The sequence below is a fragment of the Amblyomma maculatum genome, chromosome 2 (genome assembly GCF_055883805.1).
Source record: "Amblyomma maculatum isolate TAMU_Amacu chromosome 2, ASM5588380v1, whole genome shotgun sequence".
NCBI classification, from domain to species: domain Eukaryota; kingdom Metazoa; phylum Arthropoda; class Arachnida; order Ixodida; family Ixodidae; genus Amblyomma; species Amblyomma maculatum.
The window spans coordinates 218,931,883-218,942,060 of NC_139345.1; the positions used below are offsets into that span (position 1 = coordinate 218,931,883).

The following is a 10,178-nucleotide window of genomic DNA, read 5'->3' on the forward strand; positions in this document are numbered from 1 at the left end:
ATTGGGATGGAGCGCATTTGGCAAGCACTCGCAGATTATGACTAGCAGCTTACCGGTATCGCTCAAGAGGAAAGTATACAACAGTTGCATCTTGCCTGTACTCACCTATGGGGCTGAAACGTGGAGGCTAACCAAGAGAGTTCTACTTACGTTGAGGACAACCCAGAGGGCTATGGAACGAAAAATGGTAGGGGTAACATTAAGAGACAGAAAGCGTGCTGAGTGGGTCAGAGAAATAACTCAAGTTACCGACATTCTAGTAGAAATTAGGAAGAAGAAATGGACATGGGCAGGACATGCAGTGCGAAGAGAGGATAACCGATGGTCGCTGAGGGTAACAAACTGGATTCAAAGAGAAGGAAAGCGTAGCAGGGGGCGGCAGAAAGTTATGTGGGCGGATGAGATTAAGAAGTTCGCAGGGGTCAAGTGGATGCAGCTAGCACAGAACCGGGTTAAGTGGAGAAATATGGGAGAGGCCTTCGCCCTGCAGTGGGTATAATCAGGCTGATGATGATGATTCTTTATTATCAACCTTGCCATAGCATTTACCCTTGACCGGGTAAAGGTCTAAGACGGAGGAGTGGCTTCTACTCTGTCTGTATACCAACACCAGTGATGGAAGCAGAATTTTACTTTTGGGGGCAGATTTTGGAGCAGTAAAAATTCTAGTTTGGAGCAGCGATTAGTGTTTTCGGAGCAGTAAAAATGCCATTTTGGAGCAGCCATTAGTGTTTTTGGAGCAGAAAAAAAATGCCAGTTTGGAGCAACCATTGCTTTTCGAGCGGATGGCAAAGAAATTACACCACAATGCCTCCCGACTTAAAACTGAAAAACACACTTAAGCAAAAACACTGATAATTACAGTAATTTATTATGAAAATACTGCACATTTCACACATACAACAATCAACATGAATATCAAACGAACTATTATCAGTGTGGCTGGTTATAGAATGGTGGTAAAATAGTTAAATATTTAAAGCACCAGTTCTTGTGGCAGAAATATAATGAAAGCCAATGAAGGTGAGCATCACAATGTGGACTAGAAGTAATCATGGTAGCATATCACACTTGTCACGCAAGAAGCAGAAGTTCACAATCAATTCAAGATCGAAGTAGTCCGTCACTCAACACATGATTTCACATTAGTCTGCCGATTAAGCTCTACGAACCCGCACTTTTTGTTTTGAAGCTTCAAGCTTGCACAGAGCATCCGCAAGCCTTTCCTGTCCTTTCTTGAGTAGTTCTTGGCCACTTTCAATGTCATGAAAAGCTTTTGCCTTCATTCCTTTTGCAATCAATGCTTCTGCATTGCAAAGCATCCTTTTTGCTGACTGAATCTCCATTTGCAGATCTTGCTTTGGACATCCTTCTGTTGAATTGCGGCCATGATCAAGTTTGCTTTTTTTGACAGCTGGCTCGCACTCAGCGGTCAGTCTTTCTTGGTAGCGTTTATAGGACTGTTTCACAGCACTGAGTATGTCACGTTTTACTGGAATTGCAGAGATGTTCTTGTCATACATTTTAGCAAATGACTGTATAGCACGCAATCCATTGATGCTTTCAATGAACAGCTTGCTGCGCTCCTGTAGGATCCGGCGATTTTCGCTGAAACCCCTCTCTACATCGGCATTACCATGTGAAAGGGAAAGCAGGGCTTTTACAAGTTTTCCTACCAAAGGGTATTTAATGCCGCCATTTTTGTTTTGTAGGCTAAAGACACTTTGCCATGTGCTGTCAAGTCGTTCACTTGGATCAATGCACAGTGCTTCAGATGAAATCAATGCAAATTCATCCATCAGAGCCGAGACTTCTTTGGGTGCAATCACCTCAGGAACTTGCTGGGCCAAGTTTCGAAACGCCACAGCTGAAGTTTCTTCTTGTATGCTGCTTAGGTCAAGACATCTAAGATCTTTTAGAACGCCATTGTCAAAGGGCAAACTTGAAAGTAGGTAACCCGCAGACTTAATATAGAAACTGCGAGCCCCCAGCCAAAATAATTTTTTTTCTTCTGCTGACCAGTCAGTGATGGAGCCCTCTGTGTCCGAACCAATCTCAACAACTTCCTTCCAGTTTCCTGGACACTCAACGTCAAGAGATTTCAGCTCTTCCCCTGTCAGGTCACGGTACACATCACTCCGCACGAAACGGCTCAGAACTTTCTTGGTCAGCTGCACCATTTCTTCGTACAGAATGTGGAGTAGAGGTTCAGAGCGCTGGAAAAGTTTCAAGAATCCAACAAAAAGATCTGCGACATTCCTCAGGAGAACTGCCTTTGGGAAGAGGTCTTTCCTGCTGAGACTTTGTCGGAGGCGCTTGTACATCGTGCCAGAAGAGTGAGCTGTTTGCTGCACATCTAATAGCATGGACTTAAGTGCTGGGTGCTGCTCAATAAAGCGCTCAAGGGCAGGGCCTAGGGTGAGCCAACGTGAATTTACATGTCGAAGAAAGAAGCTTTCTGGCAGACCAAGACACTTTTGGTGTGTTTTGAGCACAGCTCTTTGGACAGCAGAATTTTTCATGTAGTAGTACACATCTAACAAAGTCGATTCCACATCGTTGCCAAAAGCTTCAATTCATTTTGCAAAACCGTTGTGAACTTTGTGCAAGCTACACTCTCCTATGTTCAGCAGTGCAGGATTTACATCTTGCTTAATCTTTCTTTTCAGACTCTTCATAACGTTAGGGCCATCACTGTAGAAGCTCAACATATTCCTTTGAGGAAGGTCTTGGATGGCTTCCTTCACATGTGCAAGTAAAACATCTGAGGTTGCACGCCCTAAGTGAAATGAACACAAGTGCTCCACCACAACCTGCTTGCAAACTTCAGAAAAGTACCTAACTACAATGTCAAGCTGCTGGCACCGTTGTTCTGCAAGAGGAGTCTCGTCTATTTGAATGGTGTAGTACACACCTGCCTTGTTAAGTTCATCAACAACTGCTCTTTTAAAATATGGCCCAAGGCCGTCAGATAATATGTACGAGACTTTTTTTCTTCCACACTGAAATTCTTTTGCAACCTTGGAATCTGGAAACATCAGAGGGAAGAGTGACGTTGCAGTGTCTCCCCACGAATACGGTATTCCAGAAACAGCCACACCAAGAACAAAGTAAGTCTCTGCCAATGTGACACGATCTGCTTGTGCAGCAGCAGGCTTCTTCAATACTCCCAGTTCATTCCTGTGTTGCTTGCAAGCTTCAACATGGTGCTTATTAGAAGCGTGCCGCTTCACAGCGTTTACACCATGCTGTGTGCAGTTTATAACCTTGTTACAGATAATGCAAGTGGCCTCCTCCTCTTTCGGTCCTGGTCTGCACCACAAAGCGATAGAGCGCCGTTGACATCCTCTTCATTTAACACCCGAGCATTAAACTTGCTTTTTCGCCCTGAAATAAATTACGAAAAAAAAATTAGATTACAGGCAACTGCTGGCTCGACTTGCGAAATACACATATACACGAAATACACATTCATACATACATAAATAATACACGAAATACACATGGCTCGACTTGCGAAATACACGTCGCGGCCGTGGACGCTTCCGCGCGCACAGTGCAGACTCCAGACGGATAATGATAAACACCGATGCCATGAATGGGTCAAGTTAGCCAGACACGCACTCGGGAAAAGATGACGCTAGTTTGCAAACATTTCAGTCACATTGTTAACTCACTTGCGTCAAGAACGTTTAAACGCGGTGGCGCTCTTACGAAACTGTACATAAATCATCCTGAAAGATTGTCGAACCTTACCTGATATCTTTGAAAGCGCAATGGGTAAAGAACCAAAGGCGCGAAGGGCAGCCCACAAAGAACGTGACGAGAAGTTTGTGGCGGGCCGAAGTTTGTCCACGTGCGCCTTGTCAGGCGCTGGCGTTGTAAACACCTCACACCTCGGCGGGAGCGGCTTGATCCGGCTGCGGCCAAGGCTGGCCAAGGCTACAACGCTACAAAGGCTTCACTAGATTTTCAATAATGATGATATTAGACATGTTTTCGGTTTCTCTGGGACCAACTGGCTCGTCACACGCTTGATGTTTTTCGCCTACGTTTCTGCAGCGCCGCTTCGGCGCAGGTGCGGCGCAGTTACCAACGAAAATGCCTGTTTGGCGCAACATGTAGCAGCATTTTTACTTTGGCGCAGTTTAGCGCAATTGGCGCAGCACTTCCATCACTGCAACACTCTGCTGTACCCGGCAGCACTAAAACATTTTAATCTTTCCTTCACGGGCGGGCAGTTGTCCGCACTGTGCGGAGAAGTCTTTGGACATCTACCGCATTGTGTGGGCTTGCCCATCCAACCCAGCTATTCCTCCTCACCCCAGCCCTACTCGAGAGGGCTCGGAGGCGACCCTGCTCGGCTGCTATGGCCTACAGGCCCAAAAGGCCTTGGTCGAGCGCGCCCGGGGAGCGGCCGACGCCACTGTAGGGACCCCACTTAGTATCTGTAAGGGCTGGATCTTCAAAGATCCGGCTCATGCATACCTCCACCACTTTAAATCATTAAACGTTTGTCACCACCACCCCCACCGCCAAGAACGTCAAGCAGGATTTGTTGAAGCTGTAGGGATGTGTTTATTCGGTAAACCCAGATAGATCCAGCCGCTCGGGAGGAACTCGCATCGGAGCGTCAGGCGTGGCGAATCAGCAAGGCAGCGACCAACTTCTTCGTCTTCGAGTGCACCAGCACGCGATGCATGGCAGTGACCATGAAGACGAAGATTACCACACTACATTTTCCCCTGGGGTAGAGAAGGAGCAATCCTGACGACTTATGGAGCCGAAAGGACAGACGGATCGTAGTAAGGCTTGATTCGGTTCACTTGAACTGTTTCGCGTCTACGGCGACGCAATTCCTCAGGGGGCGTAACAGGCTCAACTACGTAGTTGACAGATGTTTTGTGAAGGATTCGGTATGGACCGTGATACCGAGCAAGAAGCTTCTTTGAAAGGCCGGCGGTTGTGGCAGGAACCCAGAGCCACACCAGGGAGTTGGGTGCATATGAAGGCGCCTCCTCGCCAGTGTCACGATGGTGTTTTTGTTGCCACTGGTTTTTCTTTGTAAGCGAACGAGCGAGCTGACGGCATTCTTCTGCGTACTGAGCGGCACACGAGAGTGGCGTCGATTCAGAAACATCAGGGCGGTAGGGAAAAAGCGCGTCCATTGTGCAGGTTGGCTCGCGCCCGTAAAGAAGGAAGACGGGAGAGAATCCAGTGGTTGTCTGTATCGCAGTGTTGTACGCGTAGGTTACGAAGGGAAGGACCTGGTCCCAGTTGGAATCGTACATGGCAGCATGTTACTCAGAGTACGGTTGAAGCGTTCTGTCAGGCCATTTGTCTGAGGGTGGTAAGAAGTAGCGGAGCGAGGAATGATGCGTCATTCTTTCAGTAGGGCCTCAAGAGAATCGTACAAGAAAACGCGTCCGCGGTCACTGAGCAGTTCCTTCGGAGTCCCGTGGCGAAGAATCAAGTTGTTGAGAAGGAACAAAACAACGTCTCTTGCAGAGGCAGAGGGTAACGGTGATGTTTCAGTGTAGCGAGTAAGATGGTCTACTGCCACGATAATCCACCGGTTTTCAGCGGGAGTAGTAGGAAGAGGGCCATAGAGATATATGCCAACGCGGTCAAACGGACGAGCAGGACAAGGTAACGGCTGCAACGAAACAGGGGACTTCTGAGGAGTTTTTCGGCGTTGACAAGATTCGCAAGCGCGCACGAAATGTCGTACAAAGCGGTACATTCCACACCAGTAAAATCGCAGACGTAGGCGCGAGTAGATTTTCAATACGCCACCATGAGCACATTGTGGGTCACCATGGTACGCAGCAGAAATGTCGGCACGGAGATGACGGAATCATCCCGCGTCATCAAGCAAATAATTGCGGCGATAGAGAATACCGTCACGAATGGAGAAGTGGTGGGCTTGCCGGACGAGCGCTTTGGATGAATTACCGGGAGTAGGACATGAGAGAAAATCCAAACGTGTATTGATCCAGGGGTCATTCCGCTGATCGGTAGCCATGTCGATAGTGGCAAGAGTAGAGAAATCGTAAGCCCAGACGTGGTCAGACTAGGCATCACTAGGCAATGGCGAGCGGGAAAGAGCATTCGCGTCCGTATGCTTCAGACTTGATCGATAAATGATATGAATTTCATACTCCTGGAGACGGAGAGCCCAGCGAGCAAGGCGACCGGATGGGTCTTTCAGAGAGGCCAGCCAGCACAAAGCGTGGTGATCGGTCACAACATAAAACGGTCGGCCATACACATAGGGACGAAATTTTCCGATGGCCCAATTAATGGCTAAACATTCCCTTTCTGTGACTGAATAATTGGACTCTGCTTTCGTCAATATTCGGCTGGCAATGCCACAACATACTCGCTGTAACCAGGCTTACGTTGGGTAAGGACGCCACCAGGCCCAATACCGCTGGCGTCAGTGTGGATCTCCGTAGGCGCAGTCGGATCAAAGTGGCGCAGAATGGGGGGCGAAACCAAAAGGCGGCGTAAAGTGTCGAAGGCTTTATCGCAGGCTAGAGTCCAGGCGGAAAGGTCGGAGCTGCCGGCAAGGAGCTGGGTCAGAGGAGCGATTATAGAGGCGAAGTTTAAGATGAAACGTCGAAAGTAGGAACAGAGGCCGATAAAGCTGCGGAGCTGCTTCAGGTAGGTTGGCTTCGGAAACTCTGCAACTGCGCGAAGTTTGGTGGGGTCGGGAAGAATGCCGTCCTTAGAAACTGCGTGGCCTAAAATTGTGCGTTTTCGAGCGGCAAAGTGGCACTTCTTCAAATTCAACTGAAGCCCAGCGTCGGCGAGACACGTGAGGACATGCTTTAGGCGGAGAAGGTGAGAAGAAAAGTCGGTAGAAAAAACTACGATGTCATCCAGGTAACAAAGACAGGTCTGCCACTTGGGTGCACGAAGAACAGTGTCCATAAGGTGCTCGAAAGAAGCTGGGGCATTGCAAAGGACAAAGGGCATAACGTTGAACTCGTATAAGCCGTCCGGTGTTATAAAGGCAGTTTTCGAGCGGTCATCGTCAGCCATCGGTACCTGCCAGTAGCCACAGCGCAAATCCAAAGAGGAGAAATACTCGGCTCCCTGTAAACAGTCCAAGGCGTCGTCGATTCGCGGCAGAGGATAGACATCTTTGCGCGTGATTTTGTTTAGCCTACGGTAATTGACGCAAAACCAAATGTAACCATCTTTCTCGGTCACCAAAACAACCGGTGAAGCCCATGGACTGTTAGATTGCTGTATGACGCCCCAGCGAAGCATGTCATCCACGTTATCAGCAATGACTTGGCGCTCAGAGGCCGACACGCGATAAGGACGCTGTCGTAAAGGTGCGTTTGCACCAGTGTCGATTGTGTGTGCATGTCACCCGTTAATAGTAGGGGGGTTATTAACGATGCGCCCTTAACGGTGCGTACACTCCCAGACACCCTTTGAGTGAGTGGGGGTAGCTGTTCCGGTCGCAAAGGAGATGCCCTCGACCTGCGAGGCAATCTCAGCCGGAATTCGACTACCTTGTAGTGACAGAAGGGGGTGGCCGTTTTGTGCCCAGCTGTCGCCGGTTCAAACCAGAGTAAGGATCGGAGTCAAAAGTAACAAACAAAACACAATTTATGCACAGCTAGAGACGATACAAAGGAATACACAATATCACTTGAGATGCACAGACGAGAGGTTCACAGAATACAAACGCTAATCATGCAACTACAGAATGATTCAATAACACAGAGGCTTTACAACAGATCAAACACGACAGCATTACTTAAGCAAACGCCAAATTGTTCACCGGACACTGTTGCAGTCCGACGCCTCAAGAGTCACGATGCGGCCGCCATACGAGACGAGCGCCGCTCCCTTGCAGGTCCGTGGGCTTGCAAGCAGCGAGTGATCTCCGGGAGTCCAGCCGAAGCACAGGCGAACACGTCGCAAACACTAACTGACTGACTGTCTGACTCAACAAACGGCGCGGTCGCTTTAAATAGGGCGCGCCGCGTCTGTTTGTTAGCAAGCGTCAAAGCTAGCGCGCACACACACTTAGCTTCGCTGGTTATAGTTCTCTCTTCTCCTCCCGTCGAGCCGCGCGTCGTCATTGGCTAGGTCCCATAGAAGATTCTGGAATTTTCTGGCATATTCCAGTCCGATGAGCCACCGTCCTCCCCGGGCAATGGGAAAGAGGGTGACGGCAACGCGCACAAAGCTACGCGCTCTCCCGCGCGGGGAAGGAGGCTTTTCTGTCCATGCTTTTGCACGCGACGCCGCGCGGGCCGTACCGGCTTGATGAAAATGTGCGCCGATTTCGTGACAGCGTAACGACAGACGTGCGACCCAGTGTGAGGAAGGTCGAAGGCAGAAGTAAAGTTCTGTAGAAGAGCAGCGAGCTGATCGCTAGAATAGCAGCTTGGGCATGTTGGTTATGCATCTTGAGGATAACAGCGCGGAACACAGGACGGGAGCACAAGAGCGCTCGTTGTGTCGTCCTCTAATCTTGTGCTCCCGTCCTGTGTTCCGCGCTGTTATCCTCAAGAGCTGATCGCGTTGTGCGGGTGGAAGATCTGCGTTTGTTGAAGAACATCGGGTGGTGTCGAAGCGGTCGCTATATCGCAAGAGCTGAGAACATTAACGTCTAATGAAGTAGGCGTGGCAGGAAGAGTATTTACAAGCGCAGGATCAAGTTCTTCAATACGACCGAGACACTCGCCACGTAGCAGGACGGACGGGCGCGAAAATGGATTTGAGACGTACATTGCACTAAGGCCATCTTCGAACTTGAGAGCAGCGAATGGGAGCAGGAGGCAGGAACGAGGGCAGCAGAAAATAGAGGAATGTCTGTGTCATTGGCGACAAGGAGTTTTGCAGACCGGGTAGGGACGTCACACAATACGGTATCACAAAGAGGTAAAAAGGAAACTTCCGCGCGGGCGCAGTCAATAACGGCACGATGAGTGGAAAGGAAATTGTAGCCCAGGATGATGTCGTGTGAGCAGTTAGACGATACAATAAACTCGATGGTGTGCAAGACGTCTTCGATGAGAACACGGGCCGTGCACGCCGCTGAGGGATGAATGCGCTGTGATGAGGCGGTGCGAAGAGAAAAGTCGGAAAGCGCGGTGGTCACCTTACGAAGACGACGGCAAAGAGCTTCACTGATGACGGATACGGCAGCGCCCGTGTCGACAAGAGCGAGTACTGCGACGCCGTCGACAAACACTTGTAGTACGTTAGCGGGAGAACATGGAGGACTTGAAGAGTTCGAACCAAGCGCAGTTGTTGCCCCGGGAACTGCGACTGTTAGTTTCCCTCAACAGCGCTGGTAGAACGTCGGAGAAGCGGGGACGGGGAACGGCGACGAGGGGAAGATGATCGGCGAGTGGTATACGTTTGATTGTCGCGAGATACAAAGTTGGAACCGGGCGGAGTTCTCGGCGAGGGCTGGTCCGTATCGTAGGAGTAGTTCCAGAGGTCAGTTCGAGAAGGTGGAAGGCGTTGGCGGCAAAGGCGTGCGACATGGCCCGGCAGCCCGAAAAGAGTAGCAGATTGGCCGATTGGCCGCGGTACGCCAAGGGTTCGTAGGGCGTTGGCGTACCCTTGGAATAGGGACATGGAATGCAGACCCAGGCAAAGGCGAAGGAAGGTTGGAAAGAGCGGCCTGGTAGAAAAGAGATGCTGATGGCATTAGCGGCCTGGCCGCAACTTGGGCGTAAGTCAGTGGTGCCGTTACTTGCGCCGGCACGGGGCTGGGCGAGAGCATGGAGCTGGGCGGAAGGACATCAGCGATGTGATCTTGCACGGCACGCCGTATGGTAGGGACCAAAGACGGAGCCATGTCAGGAGCAAGACGGCCAGTATCCTGTAACTGAGGGACCAGTGATAGCTGGCGGGCGACCTCTTCTCCTTCGTTTGAAGCAAAGCATATTGTTTTGCGTGAACTTAATTCTTTTGCGGCGCCATCATTAAGTGAAGGAAAAGTAACGAGCTGGTCGCGCCAATTTTCACCCTGAAAAAAAATAACGAAAACATGGCCTACTAATCATCGCTATAACAGCGTGGTTGTGAATCTTGTACTTTTCATTATGTAATGGTATCTCTATGTTATTTCATCGGCATGCGCCTCGTGCCGCCAATTTGCTAGAACGTCGCTCATTAACTGCCATCAAAATATTAAA

General features: G+C 49.7%; 1 pseudogene; it reads right to left on the bottom strand.

The window, feature by feature from the left end:
• Window positions 1-683: 683 nt before the first annotated feature.
• Window positions 684-3,104, bottom strand: LOC146201311 (uncharacterized; annotated as a pseudogene).
• Between the last annotated feature and the right edge of the window lie 7,074 nt (window positions 3,105-10,178).